This window comes from Cyprinus carpio, chromosome A7, assembly GCF_018340385.1.
Source record: "Cyprinus carpio isolate SPL01 chromosome A7, ASM1834038v1, whole genome shotgun sequence".
NCBI classification, from domain to species: Eukaryota; Metazoa; Chordata; class Actinopteri; order Cypriniformes; family Cyprinidae; genus Cyprinus; species Cyprinus carpio.
The window spans coordinates 39,918,629-39,930,266 of NC_056578.1; positions in this window are offsets into that span (position 1 = coordinate 39,918,629).

The following is an 11,638-nucleotide window of genomic DNA, read 5'->3' on the forward strand; positions in this document are numbered from 1 at the left end:
GGGGCTGCCAAATTGAGCCATAACATATGGAGCACTAATCCATTGTGAGAGTTCACTTGAGGGATACTTACTCGTAATGGGTTCTTGTAGCTAGTTCCTACTCTAAACTCAGCTATGTAAGGGAGTGCTTGAGTGATGGAAGGGTAGTTCAGGGTTCATAAGAAGGAACTGAACTGGACTCAATAAGCACACATTATCTCCTCAGACAGGGAAAGGTGCTAAATGCAAGCTCTACACCCTACCAGCCACCTGAGTTCAAGAATTAATGCTCTAAACTCTGGATGAAACTGGTTCCATTCGCAGATTGTATAATATGGTAATTGTATTAGGTGTAGCCCAACCTGCAGCTCTGCAAATGTCTGCTAGTGAGGCCTCATTCACTAAAGCTAACGAAGTCGCAACGCCCCTGGTCGAGTACACCCTCACTCCCAGTGGGCATGGTGAGTCTCTGGCCTGATAGGTTGTAAGAATCGCATCCACAATCCAGTGGGAGATCCTTTGTTTGGAGACAGCATTCCCCTTCTGTTATCCTCCAAGCAGACAAAGAACTGTTCAGAAAATCTGAAACTCTGTGTGTATTCCAGATAGATGCGCAGGGCTCGCACTGGACACAACAGAGACAGGTCTGGGCCCCCTTCCTGCGTGGGGATAGCTTGCAGGGTTAACGCCTGATACCAGAAGGAGGGGTGGGAACATTGGGCACATGTCCAGGCCAGGGTCTCAGGACAATGTAAGAGTCTGCTGGCCCAAATTCTAGGCAAGATTTGTTAATGGAGAGGGCTTGGAGATCCCCCATACTCTTGATGGAACTGAGTACAGTTACGAAGACTGTCTTCATAGAGAGGGCACTAAGTCCAACTGACTGAAGGGGCTTAAACGGATCTCTGTCTAAGGCCTGAAGGAACACTGAGAGATCCCAAGAGGGGATGAGGCACGGCCTTGGAAGATTCAACCTCCAGGCACCTCCTAGGAATCTGATAATCAGATCATGCTTTCCCACCAATCTGCCATCCACAGTGTTGTGGTTTGCTGCAATGGCAGCCACATACACTTTGACTGCAGACACAGACAGTGCAGACACAGAGCTGATGCCAACAAAATGAGCTCCTAAAACCTAAAAAAAAGTATTTTTTGGCCAATAATGTGGCACAAACAAGAGTTGTTCCATATCCTCCCTGACTTTGCACAGCATAAGTGAAATGGAGGTTCACTGTGTAATACATATTTTCGCATTGGGCTGGGCAAGCTGTGTGCAATGTGTATCCGTGCTGAGGGGTCCTTGCTCAGATTCAAGATTCAAGATTTTTATTTGTCACTTACATGGTAATATTGAGAGCATTTAACCAGCAGTGAAATGTAAGTCAGGTCCGCTCCATGGTCAGTGCAATTATTAAAGAATACAAACACAAGAAAATTATATATAAATATGGTATGGAAAAAGTAAGATAAAAAATAAGAATAAAGTAAAATGCTTATAAAATAAAATAAAATGTGCAGGGCAGTATACTGTACACTTAATAAATATTAAGATGAGCAGGAATGGATGTCAAGGAATGGAGTGAGACAATCATGATCGCTACACGATCGAGGTCACCCGGAATACTAGTGGCACGCAGAGACCTTTGAGAGGCTTGCTGTTATAGTGACCGAGTCTACATTGAAAAAAAAAAAATAGATACTCTGCTTAAGGGAGAGTTTGCTCTTCTCTCAACTGACCCAAAGTCCCAATCAGGCTAGGTGGTCGAAGACCATGTCCCTGTATGTGCAAACCAACTCTCACAAGTATAGGAATACTTGCTAGAAGAAGCCAGTCATTGAGAATGAGAATGTGAATGCTCACTTCCCTAAGATGGGTAAGGGGCAGTACCTGACACATGTTAACGTGTTTGAGGGTTAGCATTCTGAACAGGAACTTGTACAGTGCCCGGCTCAGCACCTTTAGGTCCAAGATTGGTCTGAGCCCCCCACTGTTCTTGGATAGAATGAAGTAGGGGCTGAAAAAAACCCTTTATTGTGCTTTTTGCCAGAAGGTAAGCAACTTCCATTTAAAGAACAATAGCATTCTTGCCTCGCACTGAGTTAACAGAATGCCACTGAACTTCAGCAAATGCCTGGTGAACTGAATCAGATAGCCAAGTTGAATGGTCTAAAGGAGCCATCGGGAAGGCCTGGGGAGCTTAACCAATCATCCAGACACCTTACCAACAGTCTCAGTTGAACTATATTTGATGTACCTGGGGCAGGGTTTCCATTGCTTTGCAGAACAGAAGTCACAGTGGCAGAGGACATACGTCCTTCGGGGCGCACAGTGCCTTGTTCGCAAAGTCTTTCAATGAAGTCACCATCAAAGGCTGCTGCTTCGGGGGTGCAGGGGTTGAACCTGACCCACACCAAGGCAGGATGTTTTTAATAACCTCCATTTGTTTTTTAACCATGGAGAATTGCTGCACAAATTCTTCAGTGGTTACCAATGGAGACCAAACTGAGAAATGGAGGTTCTCAAACTCACCCAGAAACTCTTACTGGATTACACGTGCGGTTGGAGGAACAAGAGGTCAGCGGGAATTCATCTGGCAGAATCGCTCCCGCAACATCTCCTTGCTCTCCTTCAGTGCACATCATTGAGGCCTCGTACACAGAAGTAGAAGCGCCATGACAGGAAGCAGCTGAGGTGACTTGCGTTATTTATAAGAAAGAATGCAATGTGTTGATAGTCATGTCCTCACAAGAAGAACATAAACCATCTACAAAAGCTGCTTCATCATGGGCACAGCCCAAACACCGAGCACATCAATCGTACCTGTCAGAGGATGAGGATGGAAAGGCATGTTGTAAAAACACACAAATCCATCTGTGAAGCTGTTTTAAAAAATTGGTAAGGAATTTTGTGAAAAAGCAAAAATGGATTGTTTATTTCCGTTTATAAGGTTCAAAGCTATGCAAAGTTTGCTCCCCAATTTCATTGGCCTTTTCTCAATGATGTCAGAGGTGCCTGGGCTCCCAAGTGCGACTCCCAGTGTCGCAAGTGACCAGTTGAAAGGGAACTCCATATTATTTAACTTATGTCGGAAGCAGCACTAATACATATACAGTATATATATACACACACATACAGTAAATGCATATACATATTTTTTCACAAATTTATATGCATATATGGGTTTGTATTTCTTTCTGTTAAAAAGCTGTCAACAGAATTAAATAATTCTGGTTAACCCCAAGAATTTCAACAGTGATAATACCAAAAGTGTTAAAATGACTGCAGTAAACATATTAATTAATATTGTGAGATAAGTTAACTTCCTCTTTTGGTCCCTGGACCAGTGGACCAATACAACCCTGCTTCACTTGCAAATTATTCTCAGAGGATTTTTGTTAAAGTGTTTTTTGCTCTGAGGGTCTGTTGAATATTCTCTTTCACAACCATGAGATAACTATGTCACTGATGCTTATTGAATGATTTATATGACGAATGAGGAAAAAGCAAGCAGGAATGCTTTCCACTGCTGTATCAGGGGCCATATGTATAAAGCCACTCAGAGTACAGTTTTAGTGCTAAGTGTGTCAAAATTCTAGAAATGACGTAATTTTACTCTTATTCCTAGACTTAATAATAAGAGTGATTCATAAAGGTTCCTAGGTGTTAAGACTAGGTCTCAGCTCCTAAATTATTTAAGAGAGCTGAAGAGGTCTCCTAACCTAGTTAGGAGTAACAAGATGGCAACAAATAGGAGGAGACAAACACTTTCCAGCAAAGATATGACATATTGGAGTTATATGATGATATGGAGTTGATAAAACGATACAAACTTGATTGTCAAGATCAAAAAGTCATTTTTTATTTATCGTTATTATTTTTTTGTAACTGACAAAGTAAGAAATTTAATTAAACTTTTCCACTCAACAAAATGCTCAAACTGCAGAAATGTAGCCATTACATTTTTTTTTTGGCTGGAAAATTGCAGCAATGCACCGGTGATGACACAGTAAGCAGGGTCTTACATTTTGTGGCACTAACCCCCAACAAAAACAACAGTGGCCAAAAGTGATGTGTGGATTTTATTTATGTTTATTTTTTATTTTTTAAATGACCCCATATTTCACTTAAACCATTAAAATACAAAGGGGGTGCAGGGGTGGGGTTGACACTGACCAATGTTGCCAACTGCTTTTAATTGAAAGTAGCTAAAACTGGTCACATAATGTTGCTAGATGATATAAATATATATTTATATAGATCAGTGAACTCACCTTTATGATGTCATGTGAGTCTCTAAGATTTGTCAACTTGTTTGTATTTGTATTTGTTTTTGTTGCTAGGCTTTTGAAAAAAATTCTTTAAAGGGATGAGGAAGTCACTAAATCTAGTGACAAAAATCACTAAATTGGCAACATTTACACACTGACTACAACATAAGTTATTAATATTTCGTGGGTCCTCTTGTTTTTGCATGTGTTCATAATTTCTTTGTATGACAGCATGCCAAAAATGATGACTGCACAATTTGGCATGTTTCATTGCATTATTATTACAAATAAAAATCTAAGCAACTATGCAATATGCTTACAAAATCTTGCACTTTTTTATTTTATTTTTTAATTAAGGGTGAAGATGTCCAATTTCCTAGTCCGGACCTCACTTTTGGCCACTACTATATGGCAGTTACTTAACTTTCCAACTGACCGCCAAACCATATTGCAAAAACAAGATTGTGGGCTTTCCTGGAGTCGTTGGAGCCACTGATGGAACTCATGTTCACATTATTGCTCCGACTGTAAATGAGGAGATATACCAATAGAAAATGAAGCATCAGTAATAATTTGTGATAATTTAACACAATGCAAAGCGTATTAAAAAATAAATTAAAATATTCAAATATTTCAGTGTCTTAATTAAATGATTTTATTGTTGTTAAATTAAATGACTGGTGTTGTGCTGCTGTGACTTTACATGAGCGGGCTATTGGCTGATTCAGAGGTTGAGGTCAACCATTTTGTGTTGACATCATTTTAGTCCTTAGTTTACAACACTAATGTGTCAACTCAGTCAGCACTTAAGTATCAGTCTTAGACTTTACTGAAAGTTGCTTTTAGCTTCTTTTTAAAAGTTTCCTACTCTTAGAAAAGTCCTACTTTTACTAAGAATTTTTTGACACTTAAGTCAAAGCTTAAGACTATTCTTAAGAGCATTTCTGAGAAGATTTTTTTACATACAGGCCTAGGTCTCCAGTACTCCCAGTGGGACTGCAGAAGCAAGCACACATGCACTTCATCGTGTCAGCACCTGTGCAGCCAAATGGAGCATCTCTCCAGAGGGTCCAGACGGGCGAGAGTCATGCGCGACACCCACCTGCATGTGTGCAAGCAATCCTTCTGAGTTTAGAGCACAGGACAGGAACCGGTTTTGCTCCATGGGGCAGCGCACTGTTTGCTGACTGCCCAAATGCTTGTATCTTGTTGGATGTCTTGTTCCACTAATGGATAACAAAGTTAGCATTCAAGGTTCACTGGCTGGCTTTCCAAGAAGTGATGGTGTAAAGCTGTTGCTCTTTCTGTTGGTTTTCACTAAACTGAAGAATGTATTCCTCACTTCTATAAAAGTGGCAGTGCTGAGATAGGCAGAGACTATTATTGGATGTGTCTCAATCAGCTCACTAGTTCAGAAGTCAGTACACTGCCCAGGGGGTCAGTCATTTCTAAGTCTGTCACATTATCCAAAGCATTTTAGTCAGTGTACCGAAGTGTTCTCCAGAAAGTACCAGAATGCAGAGTTCTCTCTTTTTTCTCTGACACTCAGTTCAAGCACACCACAGTGTAATGAGAACAATTATAAACCTGATAACAATTATAAAACCAACAAATGACACATTTAATAACATATTTTTACTTCAAATTCACTTTGTAACGTCAGTTTGGTGTTTGAAATAACTACCTTTTGTGATCTGATCTGGCTTCTGAATGAGGTCGGAGATGTATTATTTTATGTTATTACACGGCTCTGTGGAATACTTGATTCTGATTGGTCAGTCGCAACATTCTGAGGTATGTTATCCCTGGATAACAACCGGTAAAAGCTAATAACACAGGCTCATCCGGGTAGCAGCAGTCGGCGCTTTACTCTTGCTTGAACTATTTTGTTTTTAAAAGCTTTGCATTTGTTTAGCTAATAAAATATTAAAACTCGATTCAAAATAGTGTACAATTGTTTAATTATGTCATCCTGGTATCGCAGACTCGCTATCATTTTATACAAAACCAGCTGCTGCCATTTTGCTACGATTGTTTTGTATGCTGTAATGGATTATAAGAGAACTAACAAACTGGTAAGGTTTTAAAACATTTTCGTCTTGATTATTTTATTGCCTTAATTATTTTGTGGTGAAATGTTGTGTAATACGTCGTTTGCCTGTACCGTTTCCCTTAAATGTCCATTTAGTTTGAATATGCCGCTTGCTCGCAACTGCTGTCTTCACGGAAGCTTTGCTGTCAAATATTTAACTCAAATCAATATTTCGTGTCTAATTATTTACTTTTGTGGCAAGTAGCCATGAAATAAGCGGGTTAATGTACATCCAGCCGGTTGTTCTCGCAGGTGATCACCCTGTCGGGGTTTATTCTGCGAGAACAACCGGCTGGATGTACATTATCCCTTACATGTTCAATGCTTTTAGAGGGGTTTTGGCCACTTTAGGTCAGGCTGGGAGACCAGCTGACCAACCAGCTAAAACCAGCTTGGCCAGGCTGGGAGACAGCTAAATCCAGCTACTTCCAGCTTAAACCAGCTAAGACCAGCCAACCAGCTTAAGCTGGTTTTAGCTGGACTTTTCAGCAGGAGTAATACATGCTATGTCAATTAGCATTGCTCTATAAACTTTACTCTTATTGAAAAGCGTTTTAGTTCAGCTACAGTGATTGCTGGATGCCATTATCCATATTATGGATTTCCTGGAATGTCATGAGTTTTGTTACTTCTGTGAGGCATATTTGGAATTTCCACGTGAGGGTGTCCTCCGGCTTAAAGTGTAAATGAAACAGATATTACATTTGTTATATAGTGCTCCATAATGCTCACACCACCCTATTTTGGATAAAAATAGCAAAAATAATACTTCTTTCTAAAGAAATTGGAAGTAAACATGAGCAAATCTGTAAGGTTTTTCTGCAGGTTTTTTTTTTTTTTTTTTTTTTACCACCTCAAGAAGTTTCATTAATGTAAAAATATACCTCAATGACACATTCTAGCCTTGTTAAATTTATCTTTCAATAAAATATAACATTTTATGCCCTTAATTTTCTTTGGCAATTTCCCCCCATGCAGAATATATATATTTTTTCAAGGTGTTGTATCAAAATTGTAAATTATATTATTGAAAATACATTCTGTGACAAAAAAAAAAACAGTATTATTTTTAAATTAGAGTGGATTTGGGCGTCCGCCATGACACTCGCTGTGAGAAATACAGCAAGAGGAGTGATACAAATTGTGAAAGGGCGTGCCTGTACCGATACCAGTACAATATCTCATGGTTCTCAACCAATCAGATTTGAGAACCAGCACACCAGAACGAACTGTTGTATATATATATATATATATATATATATATATATATATAATATATAATTCATTTAATCATCATTATAAAACATTTAGTTGTTGTCAAAACTTGTATTATTTGAACTGTAGCCATTGGTGTTGTTTCAAAAGAGTGTAGTTTGTAGCCTAGAAGTTCTAATATCAAAATTTCCCTAAACGATTTCAACTGCTAATTCCAAGAAATTTCCAAAAATTCCAAGAAAGGGCTAAATTTGTCATAGCTAGGATACAAATGGAATCACATACTACTCTTATTTTTTCTGCTATGTCTTTACATGGCAAAAAAAGTAAGAGTAGTATGCAAGTCCAGATTCAGCCAGACTGATTATATTATATTTATCTGAATACCGTTATGTATGTGTATTATCCGTTTTGGTCCTTTACGTTAAAACAGCTACAGTGGAGGTTCACGGTGGTGTGTTAACAGCAATGACATTGATAAATATGTTTTATCACACATCATTGTCCTAGTGTTTTAAGAGTATCAAGGCCTTTGCTAGTGCCTGAATTAGTGTTCATTATGTACCAATTGAAGTCATAGAAAAACTACGGTGTGGAATTGTCTCAGCTGATGCTAAATATAAATACACACATGCATGCTTTCTAGTGCAGAAGGGGTGAGATGCTTGGCTGAAGGTGCCTGACTAAAATAATCCATCATGTCAGGCAGCAGGGTAAATGGGAGTGGCCTCTTCAGTCGACCCAGTGCTCTGATGTTAGACAGCACTTCCTCTTATCCCAGGGGGCCCATGGTTGTTGAAACAGAGGCTTACGAGAAGCAAAACACAAAAATACCCTGTCCCTTCAATGTCCATTGGCTTCAGCTGCCTCCGTGTATCCATTACTGGCAGTTTTTGCAGCTTGCACATCGATAAAGACAGGCAAAGAGAGGGCGACTGGCAGACCCAGATGCTGAAAAAGTATGTCTCCACGGATCAATAGCTTATTAATACTGGACAATGGTGCATGGGGACTGCTGGGACCCTGCACAGATGGGGCAGGTGCCCCTGTGGAAGGGTGGAACAGCCTGGAGCGGCTGAGGCCATCGATCTCAAGGGTGAATGGTCACTGAGGCAAAGCACTAAATTGAAGTCAAGCACAATAAAGTTGTTCTGTCTCAGCTTGAAAAGTAACTATGAGTGTATGCATGCATTTGGGTGTCTATTTGTGTCTAATTGTGAATTTTATGAAATAGTTTGGTACAATTAATTATGTAAAATAAATTTAACTTGAAGGACCACCTTTACAGTTTCATGTTTTCTTTTTAGCCCACGATCAGGGCTTGAACCCTCCATTCTTTCCCAAGGAGCTCCGAAGATGAGGAGTGCATAAAAAAAAAAGAAAAAAAAAAAGAAAAAAAGAAAGTCACTTTAAGAGTGCTATGAAAAAGTGTCAAATAATGCGATTTTCCTTAATAAAGGTATGCAAGGATATGTTTAACAGCTAAATGATTCATCAGAATTCAAAAAGTACAATAGGTTTTAAAATATTTTTGCTTCAAACTTTATTTAATAAAATATTTCAGTAATTATTTAAAGCCTACTTTAAACTGTAAAACAGCGACATATTTTGACTTTGAACATTTCGCTCTTTTATTATTAAAAAAAACATAAAAGGTTTGTTATATTTAATTGAAGTCTTTTTATTACCTTAAATTTGTAAAAAAAAATTTTATTTTTTTTTTTTTTTTTACATTTTAAGAACCCAGACATATCATCCACATATATATTTATCCACACATATGCGTAAACACATTTACATGTATCTACCTTTTAGTGGAAAATATGAGTAAAAACAATGTATGAGTTTTAAACCCAACAAAGGATTTGATAACCCAACAAAACAAAATGGTTTGTCAAAAGTCTACATCTACTAACTACTTTTCCCAGTAAGCCATTGTTATGACTCTTCTTGTCTTTTATTCTTGCAGCATCTTAATAAGAAATCAGACGACAATAGTAATTCAGTGCCTAGATGGCACTTCAGAATAGATGTTCACACATTGTCATGGCTATTATTTTATGCATGTGCTCTGCCATACGGCCACTATTTCAAGGTGTGATGACATGTCAGTGGAGCGCGTGTTAATTTTGTTAAAAGGCGAGAAATAAATCAAGTCTCCATCCCCCAGACTGGCTTGTGTTGGACATATTGTCTGTAAGTATGCATTACAGAAAGCAAGTCATCACTCACAGTCTCGTTGAACACATGTCTGCACACAAACATACATATATAGGCATGCATACAGATGCAAGGAGGGACATGTGCCGATGTGTAAAGATGTTGTTTTCCATTCCAGGTCCCTGCAGGGAACCTGTTTACAACTTTTATTAGATCTTTATGGAGGTTCCCTCATACATGCAAAGCTCTCCTATGTGAATATTGCCATCTTTAGGTAAAGGGAGTAGTTGACTAGTGGAAGGGAACTTGCTTCTTATGAGGTTGGATCACACCTCTTATTACATACTGTATGAAGAAAATGGTCTGATGTCCAGGAGCTTGTTTACTTCCAGATGCCTGATGACTTTGACTGTGTCCCTTTACATAGACCTAAGAAAAGAAGTAGAAGTTTAAAGCATTTTTTAAATTTGTCAACATTACTATCATTTAGGTCAGTGAAATATACATGTGTCAATTGTGTGATTTAGATCAGTTATTCACAGCCAGAGGTGTTTTAAAAAATAACTGAGACAAATATTAAAAACAATTGCTTGTTTCTTTTTTTAAAGGAAACAATTTGTGCAAATTTTAGAAATATGTGGATGATACGCATAGAAAAATATATATGGCTTCTGCCGATATACATTTTTATTTATATTATTAAAATGTAATTAATTAATTTTGATAGTGTTAGTGATGCTGTGATACAGAGTTACAGCCTGTTCTCTGAATCTACGAACTGCTCGTTGAAGGTGTACATGAGCATTGTTCCAGGTTTCCTCACTTCTCTGTAACCATATGTTGACTGCTGGTAGATCAGTGGGTTCACCGGACCAGGTAAACAGAGGGGGTTGGTATCCTAGAACACATTGGAAAGGGGTGAGGCCTGTAGAGGGCTTGAGCAAAGAGTTCTGGGCGTATTCAGCCCACATGAGGAAATGGCTCCAATCCTGCTGGTTCTGATCACAGTAGGTACGTAGGAAGAGGGTAAGTTCCTGATTAAGCCTCCCTACCTGTCCATTGTCCTGGGGACGATACCCGGAGGTTAAACTGACGTTGATGTTAAGTTGCCCGCATAATGCCTGCCACACACAGGAGGTGAATTGGGGTCCCCGATCTGAGACTATATCCTTGGGTAACCCATATAGTTGGAAGACCTGCTGTATCAAGGCCTCCGCTGTTTGCAATGCTGTGAGTAGTTTGGCCAAGGGGATGAATCTGCAGGTCTTGGAAAACCGATCAACCACTGTCAGGATGGTAGTGTAGCCCTGGGAGGAAGGTAAATCGGTGACAAAGTCAAAAACGATATGGGACCATGGATGTTGCAGTACAGGGAGTGGCTGGAGTAAACCGGCGGGTCTCTGGTGAGAGGACTTGATGATGTTGCAAGTGGTGCACTGATGTATGAAGGTAATCACATCGGCCTGAAGCGTGGGCCACCAGAAACGGTTTGTGACAAGGTGAGTGGTGGCTGTGATACCCGGATGTCCGGCACTGGGGGTGTTATGGACCCATTGTAATACCCTCGAGTGGAGGCAAAGTGGCACGTATGTGTGATCAGGGGGGCATTCGGTTGGTGACGGTTCCTCCCTCTGTGCTGCTGAAATCTTGGTCATGATGTCCCACTGTGCGGGAGCGAGAATGAGGGTCGTAGGTAATATGGGATCAGACGTGGGGGAATTAGGGAAACTGTCGAACTGACGAGTCGGCCTTGCCATTCTTTAAGCCTGGGTGATATGTAACCTTAAAATTAAATCGAGTAAAGGACAGGGACCACCTGGCCTGTCTGGGATTCAGACTTTTTGCAGCCTTGATGTACTCTAAATTACAGTGGTCAGTCTGCACCGTAAAAGGCAAGCGAGATCCCTCCAATCAATGCCGCCA